We start from the raw sequence: 10,184 nt of genomic DNA, 5'->3' as shown, positions 1-10,184 counted from the left end.
ACAAATTAACACTAACTCGTCGATCAAGAACAGTACACTATTCTCTATAATTATTGTACCTGCAATTTTATTCATGGTTATATTATTATTAGCAAGAGTTTGAGGTAGACAGTTGTTCATTCAAAATGTCTCTCTTTTTATGTTAAACAGTCGTATAAACTCGTTATTAAATTACGATATACGCTAAGCCCAAGGTGATTTATTTATAATCTATATATACCTATATGTATTCTTACGATCATGAATTATGAAACAAGTGAATGGTGACGCTAAAATCAATGTATAATTATACAATTAAACTGATAAAGTTATGAACAACATTTTCAATAGTAATTAAATTACGATTATAATTCATAAATTCATATTAAGTTATCAAAAATATTCGAATCTTTATAAAGCATTTAATATCTTTATTCTCATTTAATTTTGAATTTATATAGATTTTTTATTTTATATAAAATTTAATCTTCTTATTAGTTGTTAAAATGTTTAGGAAAATGTATTTTATATTGTCCGTGGAATACTGATAAATATTTTACAACGCATTTTAGTGTCATATTACTAAATAGGTACATATTGTATTTTTTTTTACTTATTTACTTTCGCTACTTACTTACTTACTATTTGAATTATACACCTATTTTTATTATGAAGTGTGTATGATCATTTTGTGTTTTGTATAAAATATTATATTTAATTTACAATGAGTATTTATCGCACATCTCAAAATTTAGAACACAAAAACTGTGTATGTGTATTAGCATAATATGTCGGCTAAAATATATGGAGTTCATTTATTTGTTGAAATATTATAATATTTCTTGCTATGCATAATATTATCATATTAAGTCAATATAATTTACGCGTAAAGGATTTGATTTTGATATGAACCTTCACATGTTTACAATTAATTAATAATTAATAAACAGGCGATTTCAAACTGAGTAAACAAGTAAATTTTCACCTATATAAATAGCATCAATCCTGACTAAATAAGTTTGGCAGCTTATATTATAGCCTACGCCTATAGACTACGATAATTATTGATTCGTGAGCGCATAACGCACCATGTTCGATTAGCATATGTTTTACGAATATTATTCGATACGTGTAGTTTAGTCGTTTGGGTACAAATGAGAATGTCGTGAGCGTTGAGCGCACACAAGCCTTCACACAAATATGCAAGTATGCAAACTCATAATGTAGACCGAGATGTCCTTATTATGTTATACACTCCAAGAACGATATAACACTCATAATTTAACTTATCTTTTGCTTTTACATATAATGCTCGTTTTGCATGTGCGAGTGCATTTGCGTTTTTATTGGAAAATTGAGGATTTTGTTGATAGTCTAAAGTGCTGAATTTCATTGAATTTATTTTTACATCAATTATTTATTTTTATTTCACTTATCTAGTACACCAGTGAGCAGATAATAATATAGATAATACAGATAGTTTAGCTAGGTATGATAAATGTTATACGAATTTAACACACGAGTATTGTATAACCAATATCGTGTATTATCCGTTTTAGCGATGACATTACGAAAAAAATTTAGACAACGTTGGAGGAAGTACATGATAGGAGATGACGAAAATGAGAAGTCATTGTAAATATTCAAATATAATATATTTACTGTACGGATGTACGATATTGACAATATTAATATTATCATTGAATAAAACATCAATTTACATATTACATATGTACATATTTTGCACACAGAATGACGCTGTTTAAAACATTAAAAAAAAAAATTAAGCTATGGCGAATGAGATAAGGTTCTATTCATATTTTTCTTAACGTCATCGTTGTTATAAGCAAAATTAGGTACAATATTCAACTACTTCCGAAATACATGTTATGTATATACCTAGTATAGTAGTATATAGAGCTGATGACTCGGATATTATCGAGGTTTTTTTTAAGGCAATCTTCGAACTCTGAGAAACCATCACGGGTCGTAAAAAGTTTACGTCTTTGCATATATTATTATAATATTAGATGAAATAGGTGCATGTCGGACTGAACGAAACCGGTCTACCTGAACATAATGTTATTGCTTTATGTACAAATATAGATACTTATACATTTATTATACCACTGGCAATTATTAAATGCAAAACAATAAAACAACAGACGTCGTGGGGATGAGGTGACCGAGTGGTCTGACGCGTCCGCTGCGACGCAGCCGGTCGCGGTTCGATCCTCGGCTACCGGGCGGCATTTTTCTCTGGACAAGTCGCGGTGACCGGAGAACAAGTGCTGCCATCCCCCACCCCCGGGGCATGGCAGAAACCTACGGGTGCCCCATTCGAAATTCTGCCAAAAACAAACACACACGTGTTCCCCCCTACCGTCCCAAAAAATATACAATACAAACCTACAATACAAATTCTACTACAGCTAATGGCCTCAGTTGCCGAAGCTTAAGATCAATAAAAAAAAAAAAAAAAAAACAGACGTCGTATTCAGATCTATGTGTTACCTGCCAAGGTGACGGAAAAGTCGCGATTAATTGCCAATTTTTATTCCTATCGAATACACCTAACAATTACCACATAACTACTATATTATACTTTATTCTTTGCCTACGTTGGATACTACTTATAGACACACTGTAATATAGAATACAGAGTTTATTATAATAACTATGATTGCTTAGACCCGATCAAATTTTAAGTTTTTGGTGATATTTATGGTACGTGTTGGTAATTGGTATAATACAGGTGCGGTAGTGGGTTCTGACGTATTTTAATTTAAGTTTATTGGGCAAGCATTAGAGACAAAGTAATGAAAAAAATATTTATTTTATTATTTCATTGTTATTAAAAAAAATTTTAATTTTTAAAACGACGTCACCTACTTAAATAGCCACCTTAATTTTGTATACCGTCGGATATCCACGGATTACGTATATTTTTTACTGTCAATATACATCTTAATGGCGAAAACGTGTTGATTTTCAAGTAAAATGTGACGTCGCCTGCAAGATTATTAATAATGTAAAATTAATAAATTATACATTATTAACTTTGATCTAGCGACAACCCCTGTTCATCTTATCTACTTTAGCGCATAACCATAGTCCACAGCACTCTTTAAATCGTCAGAACCCACCAATAATTAATTAATTACTTAATAAATAACTAATAATTTTTATGATTTACAAAATGTATTAAAATGTTAAAACATTATTAAAACCATGCTGTAGCAATAATATTGTTAGTTCATATATAAGTATATTACTCTTTATTATTATTTATTATTGAAATTTAGCTCGCGGATAGCAGGGAAGTGAACTTGAGAATCTGCCAAACAGAAGCAGGTGAGCATTTTATCCTGCCATTTTTTATATCTGTTGCGATGATGCATCCCACCGCAATACGGAATTGCGCTAGGAATTGAACGAAGCTCTAGCTATCCGCTGAAGTCTAGTGAGGTAGAACTCTATTTTAGTATATTTCGTTACTAGACTGTTAGATGCGTATGGAACTACTTCTATGTCCATGTTTACGCAATATAGACCTGTGAATAATATTATATTATACTTAAATTTAGGACTGATGGACTGATATGATTGACGCGACGCTTCTGCGGGAATGGAACCCTCAGAAAACTAGTGAAGCATTTCGTGGACCGGCAGTGATGATAGGAAGGAAATAAAACAAAACTCAAAAAATTCAGTCCGTATTCCAAAGATCACGTGACTGTAGGAAGTGCGTCAAGTTAGGTTTGTCTCAAAATAAAATTATAAAATATTATCATTCACGAGTTTCTCATAAAGAAATAGATGCACTGCTGTTCTACGCACACCTCTACGATGACTGTTCTTTAGAACTTACCATATTTATACTTACGGATACTGTCATAAGGTCGTGTAGCATAATCCCTACTTATACATACGTTTGCAATGTCCAAGTAAAACCTATTACAGGTAAATTAGTCAAAGTGCATGCATCATTTTAATATTGCAGCATATTAATATGATAACCTAAATATAGCCTAGAATAGACCTAGGTATTTCCAATTTTTTTCAAAAGTTACTGTTCTATGGAAACGATTTCAAACGATTTCATAGAAGGAACAATAACAACCAGGTACAACAACCATACAAATCCGATCATTATGTTCGGAGTTATCATAAATATTGTTAATTATTTTCTGTATGGAAGTAAATACGATCATTCGTTATCAAATGGTAGCACTGAACAATTCTGAAAAGTTACCTGGTTATAGCACCGGACCCTTAGATTGGTGATTTACCTTACGGCTATACCACTTATACAAAAGTCTTATAGGAAAATTATCGTAATCGTCTTTTCCTCGTCTGAGGTTTAGAGAGTGTCGACAATTTCCAAAAGTGCATAAATTATGTGCATAATGCAACGAAATGCCAGTATTATTGTTTATATTGTACTAGCTTTATCGCTTATGTCGGACGAAAAGCTTGACTTGTGCGATTTCCGAGGATTATTCTTTCACCTTCAAGTTCAGAAAGTCAAGGTAAGACGCATAATATCGGTTACTTATATTATTCATAGGTTCCCGCTAGAAATTATGTTAATTTCTATACGTTAAAGTTGTTTAGAAGTGATCGTGATTACGCATAATTCTACATATATATTTAAGATTTTAAAGTTGAATTAAGTTTATACAGCAAACTATTTATACTATGATGTATTATTGTTCATTATATTGTATATTGTCACGTTTTATAAATCCTAGTATTCCTAAATAAACTATCTAAGTATACCTATTCTGTAAGATCTACTGCGGTATTAAATTATATTGACGTGAATGTGGTAGTGTATGATACTTCGATATTCGGCGGGGTGAGTTCTCGATGGCAGAGGTTGCTCAGAATCACAGTATTTTCTTGCTGAACAGAGTGTAGTAATATTATATTCAATATCAAAAAATATTTTGAAACTGTTGAAACACGTCGTGCTACTTATAAAATATTTTGTTAAAATAAAGTATGTTTTTAAAATAAACACAGCACACTTTTATAATTTCGCACACACCAGTGTGAAGCAGTTCACCCTTTATGAAACACTGTGTTAGTAGCTAGAATCCGAAATGTCGTTTATATAATATTGATAGTCAAATATTGATAGTGTATCTCGAAGGAAGTTAGACCTATATATTATGTAGTGTCATCAGGATTAATATCAACGAGGTTTAACTCTACCTATAAATGTCAATTATACAATTTATACTGTGGTATACAGCACACACGCTGCATTATCAGATACTTTGACTTTGACCCCCCCCCCCTCCACTGGTTTTATTTTTACGGACGCCCTTGTCACAGCATAGAGGTTATAAGTAATATAGATATTAAATATTTAAAAACAATTATACCAAAACGTCTATGAAACGATTGACAAACATAATATATTATGAACCCTGCAGCAGGCGGCGCAGGACGCTTATCGTTTTGTTATTCATGGGTCGGACATAATATATGACATTTAATGGCTTTCAATTATTAGTCTTAACATTATACATCTATAAGAATAATTTTTTATAATTTGTTTTATCTAATGTATTAAATAAATAATAATACATTAGATTTTATGGCCTAATAATTTATAGTCTATCTAAGTTTTCATTTTATATCAGATCAAATCGATTGTGAAAAAATGAGTATAGGTTATCCAATCAAACAAAATTGCATAATTTTAAGAGTTGAAGCAAGTATATTATTACTATGTTAGTATGGAAGTCAAAAACCAAAATTAAAAAATATTTAACCGTATTGATACTAGGTTCCTAACCTGTCCAACCTATAGTACCTACAACTTATAAATTATAATATTTAGAATGGATATAAATTACAACCATTTTGGATTTGATGAAGGGAAACAATATTCTAAAAAACTTAAATGTCCCTGCAAGACTCTAGGCCTACGTAATGTCCCCGCGATTATGTAGCGGTATTCGCTTGTCCAGCGGATTTAATAACAATTTAATATTCCTATTTCGCCTAATATATATGATATAAAGCTACGTTGCCGGACTCGATCGGCCGATCGTGGGTACACTGCATTATGTTTTGTTATAATAATTAAAAAGCAGCGACCGCGACGATATTATACGCGTATTTCTATAATATATATTAATTAATTATATGAATAATACGATAATAATCGTAATCGTAAGTGAGGTGACTGCTGCTGCTGCTGCTGCAGCGAGGCCGGCGGTGTCGATGTCCGTGGCGTCGGGCGGCGGTGACGTGGGCGGGTGCTGCGGTGCCAGCCCGGTATCTCGCCAAAGGGACCGCCGCGCACCACGCCCACCAGGACGCGCGCGCGGCCTTTCGACGTCGGCCGGCGGGACCGAGCGATGTGCCACACACGCTTCCTTATCAGTCCGAACGACAACGGGATCCCGGATCGCCGACGTCGCTCGTCGTACTACATACACCGCACTGCCGGCCGGTATCCGATCGTCAACGACACAGTCACCCGCTGCAGCGTTCACTCAGCTCGCCCGACCGCCAACACAATATAGCATTGTTGTGTATTATTATTTGCATCCGTTCGCGTATTAGATCTCGTGAATCCCGTAGATCCCGTCGATCCCGTCGCCGTCGACTTCTTCGCCGGAGATAGGAGCCGGCGAGTCCTCAGCGATACGCCCGGTCCGCGTCGTTCCCTGCAAGGAGAAGGTCCTTTCCTCCGCTATCGCGTTACCGTCAACGACGTCCCCCGCACCGTACCTACACAAGCTGACACACCACTACGGCACAGAGGGGAAACGATCCATCAAAAATTAAACCATTTTTGAGCAAGGGTAAGTCGTTTGTTTACGTATATTTAAATACGATTTGTTACGTTATTCTTCATCCAGCGCAGTGCTTTCGTAAATCACGTAAATCGGTAAATCTCATTCGACCGACTTCTCATTCACCGGTGACGAAGACACCGATTTCGTTTGTATAAAAGCACTAAAAGCACTATACGCACAGATACCCAGTTTTCGTCGTCATTTCATTTTCGCAATGAACAGAATTTTTCTACTTTTTCGGCTGTTTTCGGCTGTACTTTATGTATGTGATTATATGTAATATGTATAGTATATATTTTATACATTTTAATAATAATTTAATATAAATTCATATCAGCGATTGACAATTGCAGATGGCGGGCAATGCAATATATAATAACTCAGGCGTGTTATGAATCGAACGCATCATTTTAAAATTTGCCTTTTCATGGGTAATTAAAAAGAAATTAAACTAAATCAAACCTAAATCGCTTGTAAATCAAACATAATATATTCAATAATTTATACTCAATGACGCTAAATTACGTTTATAATTTGAAAAGAATAACATAACAGGTTAATTTTATTTTACTATACATTAAGTAGTTTAGCATTATTAAAATAATAATTAAATTCGAATTTAGTCTAATGAAAAGATTAGTAGAAAAAATCATCAATCATGATATCTATTAATTATCCATTATTGTGTATACATATACATATTATAGTATTAACGTATAATTACTGTTTATTACAGTATTTATACATTAAATTTAAAAGAACATTTATTGTAATAATAAGTATGTAATAATCAAGTCAATTTATTTATACGCTATATTATATTATCGTCTTAGAAGATTCGTTTTATAACTATAGACGTCATCGTTGAATAGTCTTGACCGTTTAAATGACATTACATATAAATTGACATTCGTTTAATTAACACATTACATTCAATTAAATAACGAACATAAAGACGCATTAAACCGTTTAAATTATTTAATTTCTCTGATACTAAAAATGACTTTTTATTCTAGATCCGTAGAATATTCATATTATACTATCATGATAGTTAAATTTAATAAATATGACTTTTAATAGGCATTAGGTAATTTATTAATTTGGTATTTAAAACTTTATTATCTTATTAAAACCGATGAATACCCTAAAGTAATTTCATATCGTTTTACCAAAATTTGGTTTAAACTTATTTCGTTACATTTTAATATAATTTGCAACTCGATCTCGGTCACGTGCAATGAAAAGTCCCGTTGTACAAATATTGAATATTTTTAAAATGTTTTATAAAAATTAATAAAAAATTCAAAATTTTCTTTTATGTTTAGTAAATTAAACTTTTCATTTATTTTGTGTCTGAAATTAGACCTAACCATTGTCTATTTAAAGCATTAAAAAATTTAATTTTAAATAGAATTTATTTTTTTTTTTTCGACAAAATATAATAATAGTTATTTAATATCTATGATAGTTATAAATTTACTATAGTAACAAGAAATAAGTTCAAATATCATAAACAAATGTCCAACAACTTACATTAATTTTTTTACTATATAATTTACCTTCAAATGAAAAATTAAATTTTCCAAATATTTAATCACCACTATCTTATATTATGTTATCTTAATTCTTAATATCCCAAACATTAATTAGGTAGGTGCTTTTAATTTAAATTTCCTATAGTTATATTATAATATAAATCCACAATGATAATATATTAAATCATGTATGGCTGATGGATCTTAATGAAAAATAAACATAATTAATTAATCTATAATTTAAGTAATTTATAAGGTGTATTATTAAGAATGTTTGACTTTTATAAGAAACGTTAGTATTGAAATTCTCATCCAACGAAATTCCATAGATATTATTTTGTTACAATGAATATTTTTATCACATCACATATTAAATATCAACATAAGAAACATATTATTCCTAAATTACATTTAGTCATATGAATAGCATTCACACTTATGAAATACAAACCGTGAACACATCAACAATGCGATGGTTTAGCCATTTTACTTGGTGCGTTTATTAGGCTATCTGTTAAAAGTTTGAACAATAAGCTTATTTGATGATAAAAAATAAAATAAAATTATGACGTGGAAACAACAGAGTGGAGAAAGCTCCCAGAATTGAGTGGAGGTACTTCATCAAATTTGGTATCATAACCTTGTTATAATAGCAACGCATGTACATATAATATAGTTCCGTCGAAACATGGATGGATTCATGATATTAAGACGCAAGCACCTATTACGTTTCGATGATTGCAAAAAGAAGAGAAAAAACGTGATCTGAGTACGAATTGAATCTGTGGAAGCTGTTGAAATCATCGCTCCAAACAAAACGTTTTAATATAATCATTGTGGCAGTCACCCATATCGTACATAGGTATATATATAATATATATATACTATACATACGTACCTATATATCATAGATGGATAAATAAAAGAAGACATTTCGATCAAATCGTCAACACTTCAACACTATAATATAATACGGTATGACGATTTTTATATATATATCGAACAACGAGATGACGATGACGCGTCTTTGTTGGTATCCGGTGTAAAAATCACAATCAAGTACAAATCGGCACCTCCGTTTGAAAATCGAACGTTATTGTATATATCTATTGGTACCTAAACATATTACACATATAATATATATGTATACAATATATATACAGACTTACAGCAAACGGTCAACGGGTGGACGGGTGACGACAATAATTCACCTATAGAATCCGATCCGACCTTTTATACGTATATACGCATACAGCGCGAGGTGTACGGTGTACCTGTACAGCATTAACGAGTGACGGGGTCTCGCACTTGTGCACAACGGTCACGTACTCGGTGCTTCTCGGTATAACAGGCGCTGCGACAAACATCGTGTCGGATACTCGGAGTCGGATGTATATTATAGTATTATAGCACCTACACGCCTAAACCGTTATTGCACTATAAATACTCATATATAGTTATACGCTTCATATTATTTAGCACTCTTGTATATTGTATACGAATCTAGGAACAAAGTCCCGGTATAAAAAAAGTAAATAATTGATAAAATGTATTATTACTATATTCAATAAAGTATACGTGTCAGTGTATCATAGTTATAGTAAGTTAGTAATTACAGAAGAAATAGTTGATAAACAATTGTAAAAATAATATTATAATAGTATAACACTGCAGTAAAAAGTTTATACAATTAGAAACATTCATATTTTTAATGAACGTTGTAAAAAGTAATACCTAGTATATACAGTATAATATACAGTCAATGGATTATACAATTAAAATTAAAACAATTAAATTAAACCCTTTTTCTTATATTATGACTTACGAATGTTCAAAAGCCAATTTTGAA

The 10,184-nt window shown here is 31.7% G+C and overlaps 1 protein-coding gene across 1 annotated transcript in view; it reads left to right on the top strand.

The window, feature by feature from the left end:
- The first annotated feature begins 6,366 nt into the window (after positions 1–6,366).
- LOC111039202 (paired mesoderm homeobox protein 2B-like) overlaps positions 6,367–10,184 on the top strand; it is a 41,311-nt gene continuing 37,493 nt past the window's right edge. Inside the window, exon 1 of the mRNA XM_022322974.1 lies at positions 6,367–6,806. The gene's annotated coding sequence lies outside the window, so the exon portion shown is untranslated. The remainder of the gene's footprint in view (positions 6,807–10,184) is intronic.

The sequence above is a fragment of the Myzus persicae genome, unplaced genomic scaffold (assembly GCF_001856785.1).
Source record: "Myzus persicae strain clone G006 unplaced genomic scaffold, MPER_G0061.0, whole genome shotgun sequence".
Taxonomy (NCBI): Eukaryota; Metazoa; Arthropoda; class Insecta; order Hemiptera; family Aphididae; genus Myzus; species Myzus persicae.
This window is presented reverse-complemented; position numbering and strand designations above follow the sequence as displayed.